General features: G+C 44.9%; 1 protein-coding gene across 4 annotated transcripts in view; it reads left to right on the top strand.

The window, feature by feature from the left end:
- The window catches only part of ST3GAL2 (ST3 beta-galactoside alpha-2,3-sialyltransferase 2), an 88561-nt gene that overhangs the window by 6744 nt on the left and 54786 nt on the right, over positions 1–27031 (top strand). The window lies entirely within an intron of this gene.

Genomic DNA, 27031 nt, shown 5'->3' with positions numbered 1-27031 from the left:
AAGGGCACTCTATTCCCAACAGGTTTTTCAGAGACAAGCTTATCTTCCTCCTGCAAAGAGGACTGTCCCCCTCACATGCAGCTGTAAGCTTTCAAATCTACACATTATCTTACCATCTGTGAATGCAGTGCATACTGCCATGTACAATAAGGTGATCTAGGGATAAAGGAAATCTAGAGAGAAATGTAATTTTGTAAGTTTTGCTACCAATGCTAAATTACTTGTTTATCAGTAATATTCTTTTTTTAATATCTTTTTTTAAATCTTTTTCCCCCTTGTTGTTTTATCGTTGTTGTCGCTATTATTACTGTTACTGATGTTGTTGTTGTTGGCTAGGACAGAGAGATATGGAGAGAGGAGGGGAAGACAGAGAGGGGGAGAGAAAGATAGACACCTGCAGACCTGCTTCACCGCCTGTGAAGCGACTCCCCTGCAGGTGGGGATCCTGGGGCTCAAACTGGGATCCTTACCCCAGTCCTTGTGCTTTGCGCCATGTGCGCTTAACCCGCTGTGCTACCGCCCGACTCCCTATCAGTAATATTCTTAAAACAAATCAAAACAAGTAGCCCTGGCATTAAAGTCTGAAAACAATATCCTCAGCCTAGCTTCCTGCTTCAGGGGAATGTTTCTTTATTGCAAAAGAGGAAACCTTGTGAGGATAAGCGATTTTCTGACATCATCGTAGTTGCAGAAGTGAAGGGGAGTACAGAAGGGAGTCAACAACTGAGCTGTGGAGACCTTGAAGGCACTTCTCTTCCTGGCCAGTGATCTCGCTCATTAGTGTTTCCTTTTTTTTTTTTTTTTTTTTTTTGCATGCTTTCGCTACTAGAGGAAAACAGAAAGTTGTCCCATTTCCATGTGTCTAGGACACAGGCCCTCCATAAGCAAAGGGCCCCTTCCTGCTCCCAGAAGGCAGCACTGCACTGTTGGAGAGAGGAGAGAGGGTCCTGAGGTACTGAGACCTCCTCTGACCACTCTCTGGAATCCTTTAGCTATAAAGTCCTAACTCAGTCCTAACTCAGCACCTCTCAGCTAGAGCAGGTCTATGGCCTTTTAAGGAAGAAAATCAGTAACAAATACAAATAGCTAATTGGTCTAGAGGGAACCACTCTGTTGAGGAAAATCAACAAGTTAGTCCTTTGTGTGGCAAAAGGGCATTTGGAAGGCAAAGGTGGGCAGAGAAGAGGAGAGGGTGAGAGGTGGATTTTAGGAAAGGGCGCACGCAGGTCTAAAATACTTACAAGCTCTGTTCTCCCCCTCCACCCCCACTTCCTCCTCTTTTCCTTGTAGGGTTTCTTTGGAATTGAAAGAAACATTCAAGTAGAACTTTGAATTTCCCCCTCCCACCCCAAACCCTTAGTCCCAAGTTTAGTTAACAGCAAAATATAAGTCATCTGAAACTGATGGGGAACTGGAATGGCTGTCAGAAGGAAATGAAAGTCTCTGTGGGTTTGTTCTCACCCCTTGGGCTATGCAGGTCCAACAGATGGAATGGAGCTTTGTGACAAGGCAGGGGAGGGGAGAGCCCCATGGCTCCTCCTGGTTCCTACCTTCCTTGGGCTCCAGGGAACCATGTATATAGAGTCCCAGATTGCCCGGCCACAAGAGAGTTTCTAGGCGCCAGCCTTCTCTGATCTGTCCTGTCCCATAGAGCCCAGAATTTCCCTAGACCCACACCTGTTTAGCTTCTGGCTGGTTCCTGGGGCTCAGGAACAAACCCAAGTGCCATGGGTAGAGGGGAACAAGAAAGCCTAGAAGGGGCAAGTTGAGGAAAGGGGGCCTTTCAGTATGTTCCAGTAAAAGAGGGTTAGCATTGGTTCTTCCTTAGACAGGAAGATGCTATGAAATGGGGAGCAATGTCTGCCCAGTCCTGCCTTTCTTTCTGTCCAAAACCGGAGAGGAGCCACCCAGGCCTTTACTGCAGCCAGTGAGACCAGGAGACCTGGATTGCTGCGCTCCAGGGCTGATTGAAAGAGGCTTTTCTAGTCAGAAGAGACCCCTGACTTTACAGCCCTGGCCCAGCTGCTCAAAGGGGTATTGATGATGCTGTGTGACTTGGGGCAAATTTCTGCCCTTCTCTATACCTTAAGGTCCTCATCTATGAACATAGAATTTGAAGGCCTGTTCAGGGATTTGTTCTTGAACCATGTAAGAATTCTGTCAAAGGAAGACGGAAGACTCTGCCCTGAGTGGGGTAGTAGTATAAGGGTCCAGGAGGCAACTGTGCAGTCTAGATGTTTATGGGAATCAGTTTAGCTTCTCTTCTAACTTGTACGAGCACTGGCAAGATAGCTCATTTGGATAGTGTGCTAGTACAGAGACAACAATTGAGCTCAGCCCCCACTTCAGTGAAGCTTCAGTGCTCTGGTGTCTTTCTATCTGGAGAAAAAAAAGTTGGTTTAGAGCAGGGAAGCTCCAGTGACAACTCCCCCTCCCCCCCAAAAAAAAACAAAAAAAAAAACAACTTACTTGTATGCAGTGAAAAACAGCCTGGCATCTCTTTTGTAGAACTTGGGCTTTAGATAAGGAAGTTGTCCCTGGACATCCCCTTGCTCTGCGCTTGTCCTGGTTTAAGACAGAAAACCCGTCTCATCTCTTCTTTAATTCCTCCCTTCCTCCACTGGCTACCAGTTAAGTTCTGGGATGACTGTTTATAGAGAGGCTTCCTATTTTTTCTTTTTTTTTCTTCCTCCAGGGTTATTGCTGGGCTCAGTGCCTGCACCATGAATCCACCACTCCTGGTGGCCGTTTTTCCCCCTTTTTGTTGCCCATGTTGTTGTAGCCTCGTTGTGGTTATTATTATTGCCATTGTTGATGTTGTTCGTTGTTGGACAGGACAGAGAGAAATGGAGAGAGGAGGGGAAGACAGAGAGGGGGAGAGAAAGACAGACACCTGCAGACCTGCTTCACCGCCTGTGAAGCGACTCCCCTGCAGGTGGGGAGCCGGGGGCTCGAACCGGGATCCTTATGCCGGTCCCTGCGCTTTGCGCCACATGTGCTTAACCCACTGCGCCACCACCCGACCCCCGAGAGGCTTCCTATTTCTTTCTGCTCCCAATTCACCCATCCTCTTATGTCCTGAGCCCTGATTTAGCTAGAGTTTCCCTAAAGCCAGAGTGGGAAGTGGGGTCACTGGGTGAGTGTGGGAAGGACTATGTCAGGGGTAACTTATGGCGGGTGTTCTAGGAGTTGAGAACATGCCTGGAAGGGAACCAGGGGGATTTCATAGTAGAGGAGAGAAGGAAAGTGATGAGAAAAAGGCCACATCTACTAAGATGCAAGGCTTAAACTATAAGGGACAAAGCAGCCCAGGAGGTGGCGCAGTGGATAAAGCACTGAACTCTTAAGTATGAGGCCTCAGGCTTGATCCCCAGCATTGCATGTACCTGAGTGATGTTCTGGTGTTCCCCTGCCCACTCGTAAATAAGTATAAATAAATCTTTTATTTTTTATTTGTTTTAAGAGGGAGGGAGTCTTTGTGGACTTTGAGCTAAGTACAGGGTTTACTGATTATTAAGCAAGAAGTAGAGGCAGGTCAGAGGGATCTAGCTTAGAGATAAGAGTCCTGGTACTCACCCTGACAGGGAGGAAGGCACAGGCTTTCCTCTGAACTGGTCTGGTCACACAGGATTGTGCTTTCAGGATGTGTGGGAGGGACTGTTAATGGCTATTTTCTGCAGGCTGCAGTGCTGCCAAGGGTCAGTCTGATAAGAGGGGTGAGATTCCTTAAGTTTCATACTCCAGACAGCTGCTTTCTTTCAGCCGGCCTGTGGATACTAACAGTTTACTGTGTCTCTCCTCTTGTTCTGTCTTTTCTCCTTCCTGACATCCACAACCCTGGCTTCAACCCAGCCAGGTTTCCTTTGCCTGGCCACCAGCTCTATTTCTTTCTGTGGTCACTGGAGGAGGTGCCAGTCCTGGTAACACCGTGCCAATTCTAAGCCTGACCTAGTGGTGCAAAGCTACCCCAGGATGGGGCTAGCATTCTGGGATGAGCTGTTATCTCAGGATTACCCTTTCATTCAGCCAGCCAGAGCCCCAGGGTAGGGACAGTTGGGGAGCCCACTTTTCCCCAAGAGGATTGACTTTTTTTTTTTGCCTCCAGCATTATTGCTGGGGCTTGGGGCCTGCATCATGAGTCCACTGCTCCTGGAGTCCATTTTTCCCACTTGTTGCCCTTGTTATTGTTATTGTTGACATTGCTATTGTTGGATAGGAGGGGAAGACAGAGAGGGGGAGAGAAAGATAGACACCTGCAGACCTACTTCACTGCCCATGAAGCAACTCCCCTGCCGGTGGGGAGCCGGGGACTCCAACTGGGATCTTTATGCAGGTCCTTGCACTTCATATGCTTAACCCATTGTGCTACCGCCTCCCCCCCTTTTTTTTTACTGGGGAGAGTGAAAGGTGGGGATCTAACAGAATTCATATTTGTGAACATCACTGGCCTCTGTATGGCAAGTGATTTGGAGGGACTATCTTTAGTCAATCTAGGGGTTAAATAGGGAGTCGGGCTGTAGCGCAGCGGGTTAAGCGCAGGTGGCGCAAAGCACAAGGACCGGCATAAGGATCCCGGTTCGAACCCTGGCTCCCCACCTGCAGGGGAGTCGCTTCACAGGCGGTGAAGCAGGTCTGCAGGTGTCTATCTTTCTCTCCTCCTCTCTGTCTTCCCCTCCTCTCTCCATTTCTCTCTGTCCTATCCAACAACGACAACAACAATAATAAATACAACAATAAAACGACAAGGGCAACAAAAGGGAATAAATAAATAAAATACATATTAAAAAAATTTAAAAAAAATAGGTAAAAGACGATTCCTCACATAGTGTGATGGAGGTTGACCTAGAGAGAAGTACAAAGATGGAAGTGGTGGTAAAAGTCAGAAAGATTTCTTCATGGGCTGGCTAAGGGAGGTTGAGGAAAGAAGAGGGCACAGATGGTTAGATGACTTGTAGGTCTCAGAATCAGATAGATACTGCTTCTTCCCCAGAAACTGGGAATTCAGAAAGAGGAAGATTCAGAGCATGAAAGAATTTGGTTGGGAGATGGGGATTGAACCTGGGACCTCGGAGCCTCAGGTATAAATGTCTTTTGCATAACCATTATGGTAGCCCCCCCCCCCCCGGCTTCTCTCTCTTCTGCATGTAAAACTCTCTCTATGTATTTCATAGAAATTAAATAATTTCTTAAAATGCCACATGTGACTCTTAACAGCTTGAAAAATAGGTTATGAGATGATTCTCCCTAAAATCCACTGTCAGAAGAGAAATGAAATTTAGGATTCTAATTTCCCATTGGACTCCACATCCAGGGTCTTATCTTTCCCTGAATATTTCAGCTGGTTCAAGGCCTGGCCAGCCAGCAGCAGAAGACACAGCACGCTTGAGTCTTCCCTGTGGTTGGGGCTTTCTGGCCCTGGGCAGTGTGCGTCAGAGTCTCCCTCACACTTTCACATCTGATCTGGGTACTCCTGAGTGCAGAAGGAACTGGTTGATGGTCAAAGCTGAGCCACTGAGGGAATCCCAGAACCGCTTCTTTTCATCTGAATTCATGGGACTCTGAGCTGGATAAATCTATCAAGGATGAAGATTTTAGGGACAAGCTCTCAGTAACCCTTCTATATCATCAGAAGGCCAATAAGTGACACTTAAAAAAGATAGCTCATTTGGACTGTATGCCTGCTTTGTCACGTACAACACCCAGGTTTGATCCCAGCCCTCACTACACTGGAGGAAGCTATGATGCTATGGTGTCTCTCCTTCTCTCCCTCTTTCTCTGTCACTTTCTTTCTTATTTATTTATTTATTTATTTATTTATTTATTTATTTATTATTTTACCGGAGCACTGATCAGCTCTGGCTTATTGTGGTGCGGGGATTGAACCTGGGATTTTGGAGCCTCAGGCATGAGAGTCTTTTTGCATAACCATTATGATATCTATCTTCACCCCCCCCCCATCACTCTCTTTCTATGTGAAAAAGCCTGGTGAAGCTCTGACAATGACAAAAAAAAATCCCTTTAAGTAAGGCAGAAAATGGTTACATGTATATATATATAGACTGGAACATAGAATCATTGAGTCATTCTGTTTACATGCACATTATAAATGTAGTCGGTAGGCAGGGCTTATTACCAGGGATCAAACTCAGGACCTTGTATGTACAAGGCATGCACTCTACCACTGAGCTGTATCCCTACTTACATTCCATTTACTAATCAGGACATGGACGTTAAGAAGTTTGTTCCCTTGCCTCTAATAAGTAGATAGCAGAACTAAGACCAGAACCTGAGTTATCTGGCTTGCAGGCTCTTTCCAAGATGCAGTCATGTCTTTTAGGGAGATACCCCCTAGCCCCCTGAACTGCAGGACACAGTGTGGACACAGAAATGTATGGCAAACAGTCCCTTCTTGTGGTGACTTAGGGTCATCTATCTGCATGGTGGCTAATGGTAGCAGTCTGAGGTGGGGGGACACTCACTGTGGCTTTTAAAAAATTGTTTGCTTATTGCCATCTGGTTATCATGGGGGCTCGGTGCCTGCATGATGAATCTACTGCTTCTGTTGGGAATCCCCCCCTTTTCTACCTTTCTTTTATTTAATAGGACAGAGAGAAATTAAGAGGGGAAGGGAGAAAGAGATACCTATAGCACTGCTTCACTGCTCATGAAGCTTTCTCCCTGCAGGTTGGCAAGGGGATAAGCTAAGGAAGGCATTTGAACTGAGGTCCTTGCACGATGTAATGTGTGTACTTTATCAAGTTGTGCCACACGACTGGCTAACATTGACTTCATCCAGTCCATGAGGAGATTGGCTCAACTCTGGCTTACTTCTACCTTTGTCTGCTCTCCATCTTCCCTGTCACCTCAGCCTCCCCGGTGCTATCTCTTGCTAGGGCCTACAAAAGGAGATAGCTCTGGGACCCTTATGCTCTCTGAATTATGTTGGGGGTGGGGAATTCTCTGTTGGGGAGGGTCATGCCCCTTTGTTTTCTTTGGATGAGAGTGCCCAGGATAGTGAGTGTTGTGTGTTTTGGGTACAGAAAGACAAGTAGTACTATTTGGGGCTTAGTTCTCATTACCTTTAATTTTTAAGGGTGCAGATATGTGACCCAAGTTGGCACAACCAGCAATGTTGTGGAAAGAGCTCTAGTCTTCAGACCTCCAGCTGGGCATGAGGCATTTTCAATTTCAGTTATACCTAGACTTCTTACCTTGGGTAGATCACTTTCCTGGCAATGTTTTTAAGAAAGGAAAAACTATCCCTATGAGGGACTACTTGAAAGTGTGAGTAAATTAGAATTCTAGAGACCCTAGGAACTTAGAGCACCTCTTAATAGTTCCAGCATGCTCAGAGAATAAGGGAGGGCTTTTCTGAATTTAGAAGTGAATTCTTCTTTCATTCTGACCATCTCCTAATGCCTTTTTCCTCTTGCCCTTCAGTATTTGCTGACAGCTGGTTGTTCTCTCCTGAACTGTCTGTCAGCTCAGATTGACCAGTGTGCTCTTTCTGCCGTGTGTTCTGGCTTCCAGAGGCCCCTGGGCTGTCTGTTTCCGTCTGGGGGCTGTGGGCTGTGGTCTCTAAGGTTTACCCAGTTTGGATCAGACTTTCTGTTTCTTCGACTTAGCTACACTGTCTCCTCTGCCCCAGCCTCCCTCCCTCCTCTCTGGTAAGTCTCAGGGATCTCAGATATATAGTGCTTTGCAGCTCTAGGCATTGCTTATTTAACGTCAGCAGAGACTCTGCGAGGTAAGTAGGGCAGCCATTATCATGCTAGTTTTACAGATGGAGAACCTGAGGTCCCAAGAGATATATAGGATTTACCAAAGACACATGACTGTCAGATAGCAGAACCAGTCCTGGTATCTTGAGAAAACTCTGGGTTTAGCACACAGTTTGCTAGAAATTAACTCATAGGAATGTTTTAGGATGGGGATGTCCCAGACTTACAGGGAAGGACAAGGGGCCTGAGAGCTGGCCCTGAGTCCCATTTCTTCACAGCCTCAGTCCCAAAGCAGTGCCATCATACTGGCAATTACTGTGTGGCCCAAGTTAACAACAAAGGTCCCTGGAGACTGTGGTGATGGCCTACTGTGTGTTCCTTCCTCACAGTCCCCCCAAACTTGACAACAATGGTGCATGTTGCCATGGGTGTCATTTTTACAGTGAGTTTGTGACCTCAGCAGGATTTTAGAGGAGGAGTCATTCTTTGAGGATGGGATGAGGAGGGCTCCTTGCCTCCCTCACCTGCCATGGGTGGGGGGGAAGATCTGCGGCAGTGCTAAGAGTAGGTTCCTTTTACGCACTGCACTCCTAGCAGCTGCCTTTGCACTTTCAGAGGTGGTAAAGTGGATTACCTAGCAACCTGGGGGATGTTCTTTCATGCCAGGGGCTCTGACTGAGTCAGTCTCAGCACATTATCAGCTCTTTCATGAACGGGAAGATAGCTCAGCCCAAGCAGGGAGAAATGCAGACACGTGTAGTTAGGCACACGCCAGCCCCAGAGCTGGGTGCTCCAGTCCACCTTTGACCTGTTCTCTGCCTCCAGGCACCAAGCACTGGTTCTCGTGGAAGAGCAGGGATGTTCCTCAGCTGCAGAGTTGGTGCTGGGTGTTTCTGAAAGGCCCCAGGTGGACATAGGTCCTTCATTATGCTTCTCCTCCCCTCTATTCCCAGGGGGAAGGGGTGTTGCTTCCCTTCAGTCTCCTGCCCAACCATAGATGCAGACACCTTAGAGTCTTCACTAGCATAACTGCCACAGGCGGGCCCTCCCCAAAAAAAAAAAAGTTACTCAACATAAAAGGAGAACAAAAAAAAGCTAAAGTTAGAGTGTGTGGAGTATTACAACAGCCTGGCTTGCCAAGTACAAATTACCAGTTTATTTCCAGGGTTCTCAGGGTATTCTACTCACTTACTGGAGATACCTACCTCTAGGACTAGCATACTTCTTTGTGTCCTTTTGCCAGAGTTTCTAACCCCCTTGAACTGATCTCTCTGTCTAATGTACCTGCCAAGACACATGCTACTGCAAATCTGCAAGATAACTGGGCCACCTCCCACCAAGTGGCTGTTCCTTTCTGTACCCAGGGCTCATAAACAAGGGAGGGGAGTAAATCCCTCCTTCCCCAGGACCCCAAGGGGATTTCTTCCTACACCATTGCACCTTGTAGGAGTCCCATCTCATTCTTTTTTAAAAAATATTTATTTTTATTTTCCCTTTTTTCACCCTTGTTGTTTTATTGTTGTAGTTATTATTGTTGTCCTTGATGTCATCGTTGTTGGATAGGACAGAGAGAAATGGAGACAGGAGGGGAAGACGGGGAGAGAAAGATATAGACACCTGCAGACCTCCTTCACTGCCTATGAAGCGACTCCCCTGCAGGTGGGGACCGGGGCTCGAACCAGGATCCTTAGGCCAGTCCTTGTGCTTTGCACTACGTGTGCTTAACCCGCTGTGCTACCGCCCGACTCCCCCCTTTTTAAAAATTTATTTATTTATTTATTCCCTTTTGTTGCCCTTGTTGTTTTATTGTTGTAGTTATTGTTGTTATCGTTGCTGTTGGATAGGATAGAGAAATGGAGAGAGGAGGGGAAGACAGAGGGAGAGAAAGACACCTGCAGACCTGCTTCACAGCTTGTGAATCAACTCCCCTGTAGGTGGGGAGTCAGGGGCTCGAACCGGGATCCTTATGCCATGTGCGCTTAACCCGCTGTACTACTGCCCAACTCCCGTCCCATCTCATTCTAAGTAGGCCTTATAATAGACTCCCATCTTTGGGCACAGGCCTCACTCCAGCCAACAAGCTTTCATAGAAGGACCAGTGACTTGGCAGAAACTGCACCAAGTCTCTCCACTTAATTCTTTCCTCCCACTGAGCCACTAAAATAGAAACTTATGAGCGGTTGACCCAATTAATGGATGATTTTGGGGTACGTTGGGGGAAAAGATCATTCTGCGTTTAAAAAAAGAAAACACGGGGGTCGGGCAGTGGCACAGCGGGTTAAGCGCACATGGCACAAGCACAAGGACCGGCATAAGGATCTCCGTTCGAGCCCTGGCTCCCCACCTGTATGGGAGTCGCTTCACAAGCAGTGAAGCAGGTCTACAGGTGTCTATCTTTTTCTCCCCCTCTGTCTTCCCCTCCTCTCTCCATTTCTTTCTGTCCTATCCAACAACGAATGACATCAACAACAACAATCATGACCACAACAAGGCTACAACAACAAGGGTAACAAAAGGGGGAAAAATGGCCTCCAGGAGCAGTGGACTCATGGTGCAGGCACTGAGCCCCAGCAATAACCCTAAAGGCAAAAAAAAAAAAAAACTTATACAAAAAAAGCACCTTGAAATCATCTAGTCTGATGAAGAAAGTAGATAAGCACCTGCCCACAGCACTCAAGTTTCTAGCTGGTGGCACTACCTCTGCATCCTGCCTGGTAAGTGAAGTCCCAGAGCCAGACAGGACTCCATGCTCCAGACGGACAGCAGGCACCATGTCCCCATTTCAGACCAAATGTTCAGACAAAGCCACACAAGAATCAAAAGAACCACCACCTCATAGGGAAATGTGGGGACTGGGTGGGAGGAATAGGGAGTTTGTCATCAAGGACAGTGTGCTCTCCTTGTCATGCTAAGGTGGGGACCCTTAATGAAAATTTTCTCTTTGCAAAATAGGTCCCCATGTAACCCCAGCTATCCTTTTCATAATGCTGCCTGATCCCCGTGATACTAGCAGACATTCTACCTGGGAAAGTTGGTTAGACCATGAATATTGACCAGTTATATAGACTGTGACCAAAGAGGTGGAGCGGTAGATAGGGTGTTGGACTCTTAAGCACAAGGTTCCAGAGTCAGTATCTCACATCAAATGTGCCAGAGTGGTGTTATCTCTTCTCTCTCTCTTTCATCAGTAAATAGTAAAATGGGGGTTGGGTGGTGGTTGACCTGGGTTCAATCTCCTGGTCCCCACCTATATGGGAGAAGCTTCACAAGTGGTGAAGCAATGCTGCAAGTTTCTCTGCTATGTCTCTCCCTCTCTTTCTCCCCGTTCCTTCTCAACTTTTCTCTGTCTCTACCCAAAACAAATTTTAGAAATATTTAAACAGTGGTCTGGGAGGTGGTGCACTCTTGTCACCACCTAGGCTTGAGAAGAGAGAAGAGAGGGCAGTGGTGAAAATCACATACACCAGTTTTATTCCTTTTCAAACAAGGGTAAAATCACACTTATGTGATTTGATTTAGGAATTCTGATGTTGCTCTTCAGAACTGAGAGTTGAGATGGAATGCCCTGCCCCTTTCTGCTATTTTGTATGAATGATAATTCCTTCTGGGCAGCATTTCATCTTGGCCTCCAACCCCTGGAAATTTCTTCTTATCCTTTGTGCCTCTCTGCTCAGAGCGGTTCCAGGAACACTCAAGAGTGATATTCTGGTTTTTTTTTTTTAGCTCTCTCCTCCTTATAAATAAATGAGTAAATACTAACAGTATTTTAATATTAATAATAATAACAGCCTGGAAGGTGGATAAAGCACAAACTTTCAGGCATAAAGTTCTGAGTTAGACCTCTAGCACTGCATGTACCAGTGCTCTGGTTCTCTCTCCCTCTCTCGCATTAATAAATAAATTTTAAAAGAAAGTCTGGGAGGTGGCATAGTGTCTAGAACATTGGACTGTCAAGTATAAAGTCCTAAGTTCAAACCTTGACATCACATGTGCCAGAGTGATGCTCTGGTTCTCTCTTATGTTAAAACATGAATATATATATATATTTACCAGAGCACTGCTCAGCTCTGGCTTATGGTGGTTCAGGGGATTTAACCTGGGACTTTGGAACCTCAGGCATGAGAGTCTCTCTGCATAATCATTATGCTATCTACCCCTGCCCATGAATCCATATTTTAAAATAAAATAAAGGGGTGGGTAGTGGCACACCAGGTTGAGCACACATATTTCCATGCACACATGTTGCCATTTGCAAGATCCCAGGTTCAAACCCCCTTCCCCTCCCCACCTGCAAGGGGGAAGATTCATAATTGGTGAAGCAATGCTACAGTTATCTCTCTCTCTCCCTCTCTCTCTCCCCATCCCTCTCAATTTCTCTCTATCTTAACAAATAAACAAACATTAAAAATGTAAAATAGGGGAGTTGGGTGGTAGCGCAGCAGGTTAAGCTCACATGGTGCAAAGCACAAGGACTGGCTTAAGGATCCTGGTTCAAGCCCCCAGGTCCCCACCTGCAGGGGAGTCACTTCACAGGCGGTGAAGCAGGTCTGCAGGTGTCTATCTTTCTTTCCCCCTCTCTGCCTTCCCCTCCCCTCTCCATTTCTCTCTGTCCTATCTAACAATGATGACATCAACAACAACAACTACTACAACAACAGTGAAAAACAACAAGGGCAACAAAAGGGAAAATAAATAAATATTAAAAAATTACCAAAAAAATTAAAATAGGGGGTTGGGTGGTAGCGCAGCAGGTTAAGCACACATGGCACAAAGTGCAAGGACCGGCATGAGGGTCCTGGTTCAAGCCCCCGGTTCCCTACCTGCAGGGAGTCTGCTTCACAAGCAGTGAAGCAGGTCTGCAGGTGTCTATCTTTGTCTCCCCCCTCTCTGTCTTCCCTCTCTCCATTTCTTTTTGTCCTATCCAACAACAATGACAGTAATAACAACAACAATAATAACCATAATAATGATAAAAAACAATAAGGGCAACAAAAGGGAAAAAATAGCCTCCAGGAGCAATGGGTTCGTGGTGCAGACACTGAACCCAGCAATAACCCTGGAGGCAAAAAAAAAAAATTAAAATTAACTTCTGTTAGGTCCAACCTCACCCTCCCACTCCAGGATGAAGAGTGAGTGTGTGCGTGTGTGTGTGCGCGCGTGCGCCAAGAATGAGCAGGATGGGATAGCCCAGGATTCTGAGATGAGTACTCCCTTTGCTACGAGTGAGCTTGGCAGGGCTGGCAGTATGATCCTTTTCCTGAGGAAAAGGGAGACTATAAATCAACTCACCTCTTCCTTCCTGAAGCCCTGCCTCTGTGCTCCAGAACTGCCCTGACTAATAAGCATTACTATGCTATGTTCATTCAAAGACAGCTGAGGGAGACCATGACAACATCACCAGCTCCACCTTCTTTAGAGTTGGGGCCTGTAGTGCCAGTCTCTCAGGTCACCTACCTCCTGACATGCCCTTTGAAGTGTAGCCCTCCTAAAGGAAACCTGGTGGGTAGGCTAGAGGGGCCAGAGGAATCCTCAAAATAGAGGAGACCCCTGTCCTATTCCTGGACAGAGCAGGAACCACAAGGCCATGGAAAGGAGGACTTTGCTAAGGGCTCAGTGATGCAACCTAACAAGTAGGGTTCTTAACATTATTGGATACCCCTGATGTTGACCAATGTATTTTTTAGACTTATTTATTTTTATATTATTTTATTTATTTATTTATTTATTTATTTTCCCCTTTGTTGCCCTTGTTGTTTAACATTGTGGTTACTGATGTAGTTGTTGTTGGATAGGACAGAGAGAAATGGAGAGGGGAGGGGAAGGCAGAGAGGGGGAGAGAAAGACAGACACCTCAGACCTGCTTCACCGCTTGTGAAGCGACTTCCCTGAAGTGGGGAGCTGGGGGCTCAAACGAGATCGTCTTGCCTGTCCTCGTGCTTTGTGCCACGTGCGCTTAATCCACTGCTATACCACCCGACTCCCAAACTTATTTATTTTTTAAAAGATTTTTTTAATATTTATTTCCTTTTTGTTGCCCTTGTTGTTTTATTGTTGTAGTTATTATTGTTGTTATTGATGTCGTCATTGTTAGATAGGACAGAGAGAAATGGAGAGAGGAGGGGAAGACAGAAAGGGGGAGAGAAAGACACCTGCAGACCTGCTTCACCGCCTGTGAAGCGACTCCCCTGCAGGTGGGGAGCTGGGGGCTCGAACCGGGATCCTCATACTGGTCCTTGCACTTTGTGCCACATGCGCTTAACCCGCTGCGCTACCACCCAACTCCCTAGACTTATTTATTTTTATTTATTTCTGTTAGAGCTCTGCTCAGCTCTGGCTTTTGATGGTGCTGGGGACTTAACCTGGAACCTTTGAGTACCTTGGGTATGAAAGATTTTTTGAATAATCATTATACTATCTTCCCAGTCCAACTACTAAATATTCATTGCATGAATGCATCATCTGCTTTTCTTTCAAGATTCAAATCATACCTGACACCCACTTAAGTGCAGAGGAAAAGGAGTGCCTCTGTATTATAACTGAATTCTGAATCATACATAGTGATAAATCACCCAGCCATCTGGTACTACCAACCTTATCTTTAAAGGGAAATAGAGTAGACTAGAAACCACCTCATCCCTTGATTCCTGGAGGCAGGTGGAAGATTTCCAGACTCCTCCGTGTGCCCAGGGCCACCACTCATTTATCCCACATGATGTGTCCTCCAGAAGTTCCCAAAGAAATGGATTCCACCTCCAGTCGCCTACCTATCTCCTGTCTCTCTCTTAATGTCGAGGTTTTTACCCTTGTGGAGTAACTCCTCACTGATTTTCTCTGTTCTAGAATCTCAATGGTGGTTAGGGTTGCTAAGAAATCTGAACCAGGGCTGTGGATGGAAGGTCTCCTCCTCCTAATAACTATCCAGGGTCGTTAAGCTGGGACTGGGGCTAGAAGTGCTATGGCCTGACACCTGATCAGCTCAGGGTAATGGGCTTTGAGTTAGGAGCCTCATGTCTCTAACTTCTCTCTCTTTTTTATATTTATTTATTTCCTTTTTTTGTTTTATTGTTGTTGTTGTTATTGATGTCATTGGTGGATAGGACAGAGAGAAATGGAGAGAGCAGGGGAAGACAGAAAAGGGAAGAGAAGGGAGTCGGGTGGTAGCGCAGGGGGTTAAGTGCATGACTGGCGTAAGGATCCTGGTTCAAGCCCCCGGCTCCCCACCTTCAGGGGAGTCGCTTCACAGGCGGTGAAGCAGGTCTGTAGGTATCTTTCTCCCTCTTCCCCTCTCTGTCTTCCTCTCTCCATTTGTCTCTGTCCTATCCAACAACGACGACATCAATAACTACAACAATAAAAAACAAGGGCAACAGAAGGGAATAAATAAATAAATATTTAAAAATTAAAAAAAAGAAAGGGGGAGAGAAAGACACTTGCAGACCTGCTTCACCGCTTGTGAAGCGACTCCCCTACAGGTGGGGAGCCAGGAGCTCCAACCCAGATCCTTATGCGGGTCCTTGCGCTTTGTGCCACGTGCTCTTACCCTGCTGTGCTACCACCCGACTCCCTCTAACTTCCTTTTTTAAAAAATATTTATTTATTCCCTTTTGTTGTGCTGGTTGTTTTATTGTTGTAGTTATTGTTGTCGTCGTTGGATAGGACAGAGAGAAATGGAGAGAGATGGGGAAGACAGAGAGGGGGAGAGAAAGACACCTGCAGACCTGCTTCACCGCTTGTGAAGCGACTCCCCTGCAGGTGGGGAGCCAGGGGCTCCAGCCAGGACCCTTAATCTGGTCCTTGCACTTTGTGCCACCCACGCTTAACCCCTGTGCTACTGCGGACTCCGCTCCCTCTAACTTCTTACCAAAGCTCATTTTCATAGGTAAGGATCAGAGATGTTGAATAGCTCAGAGCTTACAAGTGACAATACCAGAACATGAATCCAAGTGTTCCTGGTACTTTCTTTATTTTGGGAGACTCATCTGGACAAAGGGCCTGGAACTGGAGCACACAGACATGAGGTCTGACAAGCATTATGCTAGCTAGGATTTCAGCCAGCAACCTCAGCAACTCAGGGGTGTGACCAAAGAGTATTTCACATTTGGGCCCTGATGTGTCTCTAACAACAAATTTAAGAGCCAGACACTGATCATTTCCTTGATCCAGGCAGCTTCTTTGGCTTTTACACACACCTTTCCTGTTGACATGAATTTGCTAAGTCTGGTTCATACCTGAGGCCTCATGTTTCACTGTGACCCAAGAGAAGTAAGAGAAAGAAATCATTTCTAAAATGTCAGAGCTGGAAGAGTAGAGGAAGACTATAATGATCACTTTCATCTACTTATATAATACTTTATAAAAGTGGTTTTGAGACATTTTTTCATAGGGATTTCTGGTAGAGTGCATGTTACAGTGCAAAAGGACCCAGGTTTAAGACCCGGACCCCACCTGCAGGTGGAAAGCTTCACAAGCAGTGAAGCACTATTGCAGATGTCTCTCTGTCTCTCTCCCTCCTATCTCCCCTTCTCCCTCCCTATCTTCCCTATCTCAATATCTCTGTCCAATAAATTATATATGTATATGTATTTAGAACAACAACAACATTTTTTTCATTACCATTATTCTGACTGTTATAACACTAGGGTTATAGAGAGATGATACTCAATTACTTAAACAACTTTTTTCCTCCCCTCCTCCTCTTCCTCCTTCCTCCCTGTCTTTCTTCTCCTCCTTCTTCCTTATTTTTTTGCCACCAGGGTTATTGCTGAGGCTCCTTACCTGCATGATTCCTCTGTTCCTGATAGACTTTATTTATTTTTAGTAAAGGATAATGGACAAAGAAGGAAGGGAGAGAAAGTGAGGAGACACCACAGCACTATTCCACTGCTAGTAAAGCATCCTTCATGCAAATGTTCACATGTGGTGGCCAAGAGCTCAAACCCGAGTCCTTGAGTCCTCATGCATGGTGAAGTATGTGCTCTTCTGGGTGAGCTATCTCCTGGTCCCACTGGACCAATGTTTGTTTGTTTATTATTTTTACCAGGGCATTGCTCAGCTCTGACTTATGATGGTGCTGAGGATAGAATTTGGGACTTTTGGTGCCTTGGGCATGGAAGTCTTTTTGCATAGCCATTATATTTCCCTAGTCCTGGAATAACGTTTTTCCATGCCTGCTATACTACCCCTATAGGCCAGTGGTACATTCTACTGTGATAGAGAAGGAATGAATTAAATAACTTTATCTTTGTACTTATAGACTTTATATTTGAGTGAATGCAAAACAAATGAACATGTCTTCTTTAGGTTCAGCATGCCATAAACATGGGCTACGTTTGGTCTGTGGTTTAGATTAATTCATGATCCCTGGAGAGTAGGATATTGTGAAAGGTGAGACTTAGAAGGGAGCCTCGTGGGGGTCGGGCGGTGGCGCAGTGGGTTAAGTGCACGTGGCGCAAAGCACAGGGACCGGCTCCCCACTTGCAGGGGAGTCGCTTCACGGGCGGTGAAGCAGATCTGCAGGTGTCTATCTTTCTCTCCCCCTCTCTCTGTCTTCCCCTTCTCTCTCCATTTCTTTCTGTTCTATCCAACAACAAAGCAACGTCAACAATGGCAATAATAATAGCAACGAGGCTGCAACAACTAGGGCAACAAAAAAAGGGGGGGGGGAAATGGCCTCCAGGAGCGGTGGATTCATGGTGCAGCAGGCACCGAGCCCAGCAATAACCCTGGAGGAGAAAAAAAGAAAAAAAAAAGAAGGGAGCCTCGTTTGGGGATCTCTGAATATACTATTTGTATGGCCTTCAAATCTAGAGATAGCTCCCCCAGTAGGATACATATTGTACAATGTGTGAGGACTCAGGTTTGAGCCCCTAGCTACCACATGGGAGCACTGTGTGAAAGGAAAGCTTCATGAGCAGTAAAATGGTGCTATGGTGTCTCTCCTCTCTCTTTTTCCCTATCTCTCAACCTCTACCTGCAAAAAAAAAAAAAAGATAAAAGAGTTCATCAGGAGCGGTAGTATCACACAGGTGCAAAGGCCTGGTAGCAATGGAAAAAGAACGGTGGGTGAAAAGAGAGAGAACATGCTTTTGGCCTGTGAGTGAGGGAACCCATCTCAGATTAATCTAGTCTTAGGAAGATGATGAGTTTGTTATTTCTGAAGTGTCGTATGACATGCTGAAGATGCAGTTGAGAGTACAGGTTTAGGATACAGGGATGGTGCACTATAGAGAGGCAAAGAAGCCAGAAGGACTGAGGGCAGGATGCACCAGTAGCTGAAAAAAAAAAATCCAGGAAGGGCCTGCATCAGAAAAAGTAGATTGTAAAATGGTAGTCAGCTGGAGTAAAGTGGTCATCAGAGAGATAAAGGGTACAGGCAGGAGTACCTTCTTTTGATGACTTTAAGAATCTTAGACTGGAGGCGGCAGGTGGTGGCACACTGGCTTAAGCGCACAGAGTAAGAATGACAAAGACTCAGGCAGGGATCTGGGTTCAAGTCCTCAGCTCCCCACTTCCCCACCTGCAGAGGACTTGCTTCACAAGCAGTCTGCAGGTGACTATTTTTCTTTCCCCCTCTCTATCTTTCCCTCCCTCTCAATTTCTGTCTGTCCTATCAAAAAAAAAAAAAAATGGCCCTCAGGAGTAGTGGATTCATAGTGCTGACACCAAGCTCCAGCAATAATCCTAGAGGCCAAATAAAGAAAGAAAGAATCTTAAATTGGGGAGCTAGATGTTGGCACAACTGGTTCAGTGTACAAGGACCCAGGTTGAAGCCCCTGCTCCCTACCTAAGGGGGAAAGCTTCACAAGTGGTGAAGCAGGGCTGCAGATCTCTCTCTCTCTCTTCTTGCCTCTAGGGTTATTGCTGGGGCTCAGTGCCTGCACTACAAACCCACTGCTCCTGCATCCACAATTTTTTTTTTTATTGGATAGGACAGAGAGAAATTGAGAGTGGAAGGGGAGATACAGAGGTAGAGAAAAAGACAGACACCTGCAGCCCTGCTTCACCACTTGTGAAACGACTCCTCTACGGGTGGGGAGCTGGGAGCTTGAACCGGAATCCTTGTGCGGGTCCTTGCTCTTAGGGCTGTGTGCCACCACCCAGCGCCGTCTCTGTATCCCCTTTCCCTCTTGATTTCTGGCTGTTTCTATCCAATAAATAAATAAAAATAAAAAACAATAAAATTAAATAAAAATAAAAGAATCTTAGATTGTGGGCTAGCAGGTGGCATAATGGCTAGAGTGCTGGAATTATAAGCCTGAGGTCCTGATTTGCAACGCACGTACTCAGCCAGGTGCATCACTACCTGGCCCCGAGTTCCTGAATTTGATCCCTAGTGTTGCATGTGTCAGAGTAGTCCTCTGTTTGTCTTTCCTCTCTTGTTAATAAACAGTCTTTAAAAAAAATAATAAGGAAGAGGACAAAAATCCAAAAATCTTGAACTACAGAGAAACAGTGGCTTGCTCACTTGGATATTATATTTGCTTTGTCATGGGCACGACCCAGGTTCAAGTCCTGCCCTCACTGCACTGACTTCAGTGCTAAAGTGTCTTTCTGTCCCTCTATCTCTGTTTCAATCTTTCTATCTAAAAAAAGTGAGCCTGGAGCAGTCATCCAAGAAAGAAAGAGAGAGAGAGACGGGGGGAGGGAGGAAGGAAGGAAGGAAGAAGAAAGAAGGAAAGGACGGAATGAAGGAAGGGAGGAAGAAAGAGAGAAAGAAAGGAAGAGAGAAAGAAAGGAAGAAGGGAGTCGGGCGGTAGCGCAGCGGGTTAAGCGCAGGTGGCGCAAAGCACAAGGACCTGTGTAAGGATCCTGGTTCGAGCCTCCGGCTCCCCACCTGCAGGGGAGTCGCTTCACAGGTGGTGAAGCAGGTCTGCAGGTGTCTATCTTTCTCTCCCCCTCTCTGTCTTCCCCTCCCCTCTCCATTTCTCTCTGTCCTAACAACGATGACATCAACAACAGCAACAATAACTACAACAATAGTGAAAAACAACAAGGGCAACAAAAGGGAAAATAAATAAATATATATTTTTTTAAAAAGGAAGAAAGAGGGAGGAAGGGAGGGAAAGGAAAAGAAAAGAATAAAATAGATGGATGAAGAAAGGGGGGGGAAGCCTGTTGCCTGGTAACTGCCTTGACAAGAATTTGGCTTTTCTGATGTATTTGAAGCAGTAGACTAGACCAATTGCTGGCAGGTTAGGGACTTGGAAAGAGTCGACCCTTTCATCTATGTTGTTCATATCATCAATGTGAATTTTCCCCTGACCAGATCAGAGCTCAGAAATGGCAACCCAGGAGGTGGCATAGTAGATGAAGTACTAGACTCTCAAGCATGAAGTCTTGAGTTTAGTCCCTGGTATTTCATGTTCCAGAGTGATGCTCTGGTTCTTCTTTCTGTCTCTCTCTTTATCTTTATCTCTATCTCTCTCATTAATACATCTTAAAAAAAAAAGAAATTAAAGGAGCCAGGTAGTGGCACACGTGGTAGAGTGCATACATAACCATGCCTGAGGACCTGGGTTCAAGTCTCCAGTCTCCACCTGCAGGGGAAGCTTCATGATCACTGGAACAGTGTTGCAGGTGTCTATCTTGCTTTCCTTCCCCCACCCCACCCCCAACATAATCATAAAAAAATAAGAAAAAAAGAAAGTGAGGTCAATAAAAGGCCAACAGGAGAGGTAGAGTCATCATGTAGGCACCAAGTCCCAGTGATAAAGTGATAAACCTGGTAGTAAAGGAAGAAGAAAGGTGAGGGAGGCAGCAAAATGGTTATACAAAAAAAAACAAAAAAACTTTCATCCGTGTCCAGTGGAGAAGCAATTACAGAAGCCAGTCCTTCCACCTTCTGCATCCCATAAAGAATTTTAGTCTGGGGACCAGGTGGTGGCACACCTGGTTGGGTGCACATGTTGTAATATGCAAGGACCCAGGTTTGAGCCCCTGGTCCCCACCTGCAAGGGAAAAGCTTTGCGAGTGGTGAAACAGTGCTGCAGGTGTCTCTATCTCCCTCTATCATCCCCTTTCCTCTCAATTTCTGGCTGTCTCCATCCAATAAATAAATAAAGATGATAATAATAATAATAAAGAATTTTGTCTGTACTTCCAGAGGGATAAAGAATAGGGAAGCTTCTAATGGAGGGGATGGGACATGGAACTCTGGTGGTGTAAACTGTGTGGAATTGTACTCCTGTTATCTTACAATCTTGATAATCATTATTAAATCACTAAAAAAAAACTTTCATGCCGAAGATTCCAAAGTCCAAGGTTGGGAGTCGGGCAGTAACACAGGCAGATGGTGGTCCAAAGTCCAAGGTTCAATCTCTTGCACCACACTATAAAGTCAGACCTGATCAGAGGCCAGGTAAACAAAAATAAAGAGAAGGGAAGGGAAGGGCAAGGGCAAGGGCAAGGGAAGGGAAGGGAAGAAAAAAAAGAAAAGATGTCTGAAATGGTCAAATGGTGTGGAAAATGGGCTGATGGCTGGAACGACCTTCCTCAGTAAAGGATTGGTCAGGCCACATCTTTTACATGTCTGCCTACCCCTGTGCCCACTCCACTGTGGACTGGAATGAAGGGGTCAGGAGGCAGTTTTAATTAGAACTTTTGATCAGCTTACCCTAGTAAGCTGATCTTCAGTGTGCTGCCTGGAGTTCTGTGAATCTTGTTAGAGATGGTTTGATACGCCTTCCCCAGAGACTGGTATTGGCAGGGATCCCCACTTCCCTGATATAAACAGTTGAATCCAACTCATCCTGTCAAGATGGCACTGCAGATTCATACTCTAAACACATAGTGGGAAAACATCAAAGATAAAATCCTAAAAACACAATCAATGTACTCTCCCTCCTTCCCCTCACACAAAATGATGAACATCCTGTGAAGAGAAATGGATGGTAATATAAAAATGATAAAAATGAGCTTGGGGCTGAAACTGCAGGCTTGCTGGTCTCTGCATTTGGAAGCAGGCAGGAGCAGCTGGAAATCTGGGATGACAGAGCTATAGAGTGCTCCACATGAAGCATGATAATTAGAGCTTGACCCCAGGATCTCCAAGAGTAAACTGGATAAAGTTGCTACCAATCCTTGCCTGGGACAGTGGCTTCCTATAAAGATGCTTATCTAGGGAGTCACACATTATAGCCTGGACCTCAGCTGAGCTGCTGCTAGGAGATTTGATTCTAGATTGGGAGACCTAAAGGACCTGGAGAAGCAAAGGGGAAAATGCCAGAATGGGGAGGAAAAAGTAACATAGGGAATAAGAAGAGATGTGTGTTTGTGGGGTGGGAGGGACTAAGGAGACAGTATAAGGACTATACAAAAAGACTTTTAAACCTGAGGCTCTGTAATGCTAGGTTTAATCCCCAGCACCACCATAAACCAGAGCCAAGCAGTGTTCTGGTCTTTCTTCCTGTATTTTCCTGTATCTCATTAAAATAAAATAAATAGGGGGGCAGGCAGTGGTGCACCCAGTTAAGCACACATAGTACTAAGCACAAGGACCTGCTGCAAAGATCCAGGTTCAAGCCCCTGACTTCCCACCTCTAGGAAGGATGCTTCACAAGTGGCAAAGCAGGTCTGCAAGTGTCTGTCTTTCCCTCTCCCTCTCTGTTTTCCCCTTCTCAATTTCTCTCTGTCCTAAAAATGGCCAGCAGGAGCAGTGGATTCGTAGTGCCCACATCGAGCCCAAGCCATAATCCTGGAGGCAAAAAGAGAGAATAAAATAATAATAATAAAGAAAGGAGAGTGGTTTTATATACTGAAGTTCAGACACCATGAGGGAAACTAATTTTTTTTTAATTTTTTAATATTTATTTTATTTATTCCCTTTTGTTGCCCTTGTTGTTTTATTGTTGTAGTTATTATTGTTGTTGTTGTTGTTGGATAGGACAGAGAGAAATGGAGAGAGGAGGGGAAGACAGAGAGGAGGAGAGAAAGATAGACACCTGCAGACCTGCTTCACCGCCTGTGAAGCGACTCCCCTGCAGGTGGGGAGCCGGGGTTCGAACCGGGATCCTTATGCCGGTCCTTGTGCTTTGCACCACCTGCGCTTAACCCGCTGCGCTACAGCCCGATTCCCAAGGGAAACTAATTTTTTAAAGATTTTATTTATTTACTGATGAGAGAGATAGGCGACAGAGAAAGTGAGTCAGACATCACTCTGGTACATGCGCTGCCAGTATTGGATTCAGGACCTCATGCCTGTGAATCCAGTGCTTTATCTACTGTGCCACCTCCTATGACTAAAAAACAAAAACACAGTGGGTGGGGGAAATAGCATATGGTTATGCAAACAGACTGTAATGTCTGAGGCTACAGGGTTCCAGGTTTAATGCCTTGTTCCACTGTCAGCCAGAGCTAAGCAGTGCTCTGGTAATAAATATTTAAATAAACAAACAAGGAAAATTTTACCCCAAAAAAAATGAAAATAAGAGTAATCAGAACATGCCTTTAATATAGATAAGCTTAGAACCTTTCAAGGGATGAAATTCATTAAAGGGGAGCTGGGTGGTAGTGCATCTGGTCAAGTATACACGTCACAGTGCACAAAGACCTGGGTTCAAATGCCTGGTCCCCACCTGCAGGGGGGAAGCTTCATGAGTGATGAAGCAGTGGTGCAGGTGTCTCTCTGTCTCTCCCTTTCTGTCCCCCTTCCCTCTAGGTTTCTCTCTCCTACCAAATAGAATTTTAAAAATACCTTTAAAAATTCATTAAAGGAAAGAAAGAAAAACTATGAAAGAAATATGAATATGTTAATATGAAAAAGATTTTAGTAGTGTATAAGAATTTTTGTTTGTGGGCTGGCTAGCAGGCTCACTTAGTGCACTATTTAGTCATGTTAGTGGCCCAAGTTCAAGTCCACCCCTTACCACACTGACCTTCCTCCTCCTCTTCCTTCCTCCTCTTCTCCTCCTCCTCTTCTTCATTCAGAGAGAGAGAAAGAGAGAGAGAGATACACTTAAGCATTAGAGCTTCTCCAGGTGTCATGATATTTCCCAGCGTGCTTCTATGTAAAGGTATGCACTCTACTGAGTGAGCTATCGTGAAGCCACAGTGTAATTATAGTTTGAAATATGGAAACAGAATTCACAAATTGGAAGCTAGTACTAAGAAATTCATCAGAGTAGAGGACAGACTGACAGTGTTTAACATGTATTTGATAGGAATGCCAGATATGAATTGAGGAAATGGCAAATAATATTTGAGGAGATAATGACTGAGAATTTCAAAATTGAAAAAATAGCATAAATACCAGACATCAATTGAAAATCTACTAAAACATAAAATAGTAAAGCTGCAGACAAGAATAAAGATAAAATATTTAAGGGACCGGATGGTGGTACACCCAGTTAAGTGCACATATTACCACAAGCAATGGCCCAGGTTTGAACACCATTCCCCACCTGCAGGATGGATGCTTCACAAGTGATAAAGATACTACAAACCCGTTACTACAATACCAGTGTGCTGCTTGTGAAGCTTCCCCTTTGCATGGTACTCCCATGTAGTGACTGGGAGCTTAAACATGGATTCTTGGTTGTGACAAAGTGTGCATTGTAACAGGTGAGCTATTTCCTGGTCCCCCATGAGAAGAGACTTAAACCCTGAAGATGGAAGAACATTAATATGAAACGATCAGGACCTGTTATGTCAATCCTGACCCATTACCCCAACCCTGAAATGCAACACCCTCCACATTAGAAGCTAAAAACAAAAACAAACAAACAAATAGTAAACAACAACAAAAGTGTTGTTTTTAACAGTCAGTATAGGGTATATTGTTACTTGTGGCAGCAAGAATGCTGTACTGTCTATATAGTTAAACTTGGCAATATATGTCAACTTCTGTGCTCAGCATTGGCACTAGCAATCCGCTTCTTGCTCAGGCTTTCTTATTATTGAAGTCTACCTTTACTAGTTCCTTTTGTAAGGTCTGTAGGTGGTAAAACTGTCTCGGTGTGTTGAGAAATAGTTTTATTCCACCTCATTCTTGAATGCTAGCTGGACACAAAGTTCTAACCCCCCTAAAATATCCCTGTAATGCTGATGAGATATGCTTAACCTAATTGGTAGTCCTTTGACTTTTTTCTTCTGATGTTTTTTCATTTTCATTTATTTTTTATTTAATATATTTATTTTCCCTTTTGTTTCCCTATTTTTTATTGTTGTTGTAGTTGTTGTTGTTATTGATGTCGTTGTTGTTAGGACAGAGAGAAATGGAGATAGGAGGGAAGACAGAGAGGGGGAGAGAAAGATAGACACCTGCAGACCTGCTTCACCATCTGTGAAGCGACTCCCCTGCAGGTGGGGAGCCGGGGGCTGGAACCGGGATCCTTACGCCATTCCTTATGCTTTGGGCCATGTGCGCTTAACCTGCTGTGTTACTGCCTGACGCCCTTATTTATTTATTTTTATTTGTCACCAGGGTTATTGTAGTATCTCTTTCTCTCTCTTTCTCCCTCCTGCTCTGTTTCTCACCCTTCATCTGGGGAAAAAAAAAAAAGAGAGAGAGATGGAGGGAGAGAGTGCACTGGGAATAATAGAGTGACACAAGTGCAAAAACCCTAGCAACAAAAGGGGAAAAAAAATTTTTATTTATAAAATGGAAATATTGACAAGACTATAGGGCAAGAAGGGTACATTTTCACACAATTCTCTCCCCCAGAACCCCTCACCCCCCTCCCTTCATAGCTTCCCTATTCTTTTTTTTATTTTTTTTTGCCTCCAGTGTTATCATTGGGGCTTGGTACTGGCACTATGAATCCATTGCTCCTGGAAGCCATTTTTCCTCCTTTCATTGCTCTTGTTGTTTATCCTTGTTGTTATTATTGCTGTCGTTGTTGGATAGGTCAGCGACAAATGGAGAGAGGAGGGGAAGACAGAGTTGGGGAGGGAGATAGACACCTGCAGATCTGCTTCACCTTTTGTGAAGTTACTGCCCTGCAGGTGGGGAGCCAGGGGCTGGAACCAAGATCCTTAGTCCTGTTTCAATTTCACTGGCTGTGATGGGCCTGTTGATGTTATCCACTTCCTCTTTACTTAGTTTTGGAAGTTGGTAGGTATCTAGGAAATCGTCCATTTCTTCCAGGTTCTCTAGCTTGGTGGCATATAGTTGTTCATAGAAGCCTCTTATGATATTTTGAGTTTCTGTGGTGTCTGTTGTGATATCTCCTCTTTCATTTACTATCCGATTTATTTGGGTCTTCTCTCTTTTTTGTTTTGTGAGTCTGGCTAAAGGTTTGTCAATTTTGTTTACTCTTTCGAAGAACCAACATTTACTTTCATTGATCTTTTGTATGGTTTTCTTATTCTCAATGTTATTGATTTCTGCCCTAACTTTAGTGATTTCTGTCCTTCTGGTTGCTTTAGGGTTCCTTTGTTGTTCTTCTTCTAGGCCTTTAAGATGTGCAATCAGGCTGTTTATTTGTGCTTTTTCTTGTTTCCTAATGTGTGCTTATTTAGCTATGAACTTCCCTCTCAGTACTGCCTTAGCTGTGTCCCAAATATTTTGATAGCTTGTGTCTTCATTTTCATTGAACTCTCGAAACATTTTGATTTCTTCCTTGATTTCCTCTTTGACCCAGAGGTTGTTAAGAAGTGTACTGTTGAGCTTCCACATTTTGGGACTATTACTAATCTTTTGTTGATTGTTAAGTGTTAGTTTAATTCCACTGTGATCTGATAAGATGCTTGGGATGATTTCAGTGCTCTTGAATTGGCTGATGCTGTCTTTGTGGCCTAACATATGGTCTATCCTTGAGAATGACCCATGTGGATTTGAGTAAAATGTGTATTCTAGTTTCTTGGGATGAATGACTCTGAAAATGTCCAATAGTTTTAGTTTATCTATCTCTTCATTTAGTTCCCTTATGTCTTTATTGATTTTCTGCCTGGAAAATCAATACTATGCAGCAGTTAGAAATAATAGGGCAGGGGAGTCGGGCTGCAGACTGCATAAGGAACCTGGTTCAAGCCCCCGGCTCCCCACCTGCAGGGGAGTCGCTTCCCAGGTGGTGAAGCAGGTCTGCAGCTGTCTATCTTTCTCTCCCCCTGTCTTCCCCTCCTCTCTCCATTTCTCTCTGTCCTATCCAACAACAACGACATCAGTAACAACAACAATAATAACTATAGCAACAATAAAATAACAAGGGCAACAAAAGGGAAAATAAAAAATAAATAATAAAAATAAGTAAAAAAAGAAAAAAGAAAAAGAAAACATTTGGCACATGCAAGGCTTGAGATAAGGCTGAGGACCTCATGTTTCCAAGTCCAATGCTCCAGCCACTATGCCACCTCCCAGGTTGCTTGTTGTCTTT

This window comes from Erinaceus europaeus, chromosome 2 (assembly GCF_950295315.1).
Source record: "Erinaceus europaeus chromosome 2, mEriEur2.1, whole genome shotgun sequence".
NCBI classification, from domain to species: domain Eukaryota; kingdom Metazoa; phylum Chordata; class Mammalia; order Eulipotyphla; family Erinaceidae; genus Erinaceus; species Erinaceus europaeus.
Note: the sequence above shows the minus strand (reverse complement) of the source record. Positions and strands in the feature narration are given on the sequence as shown.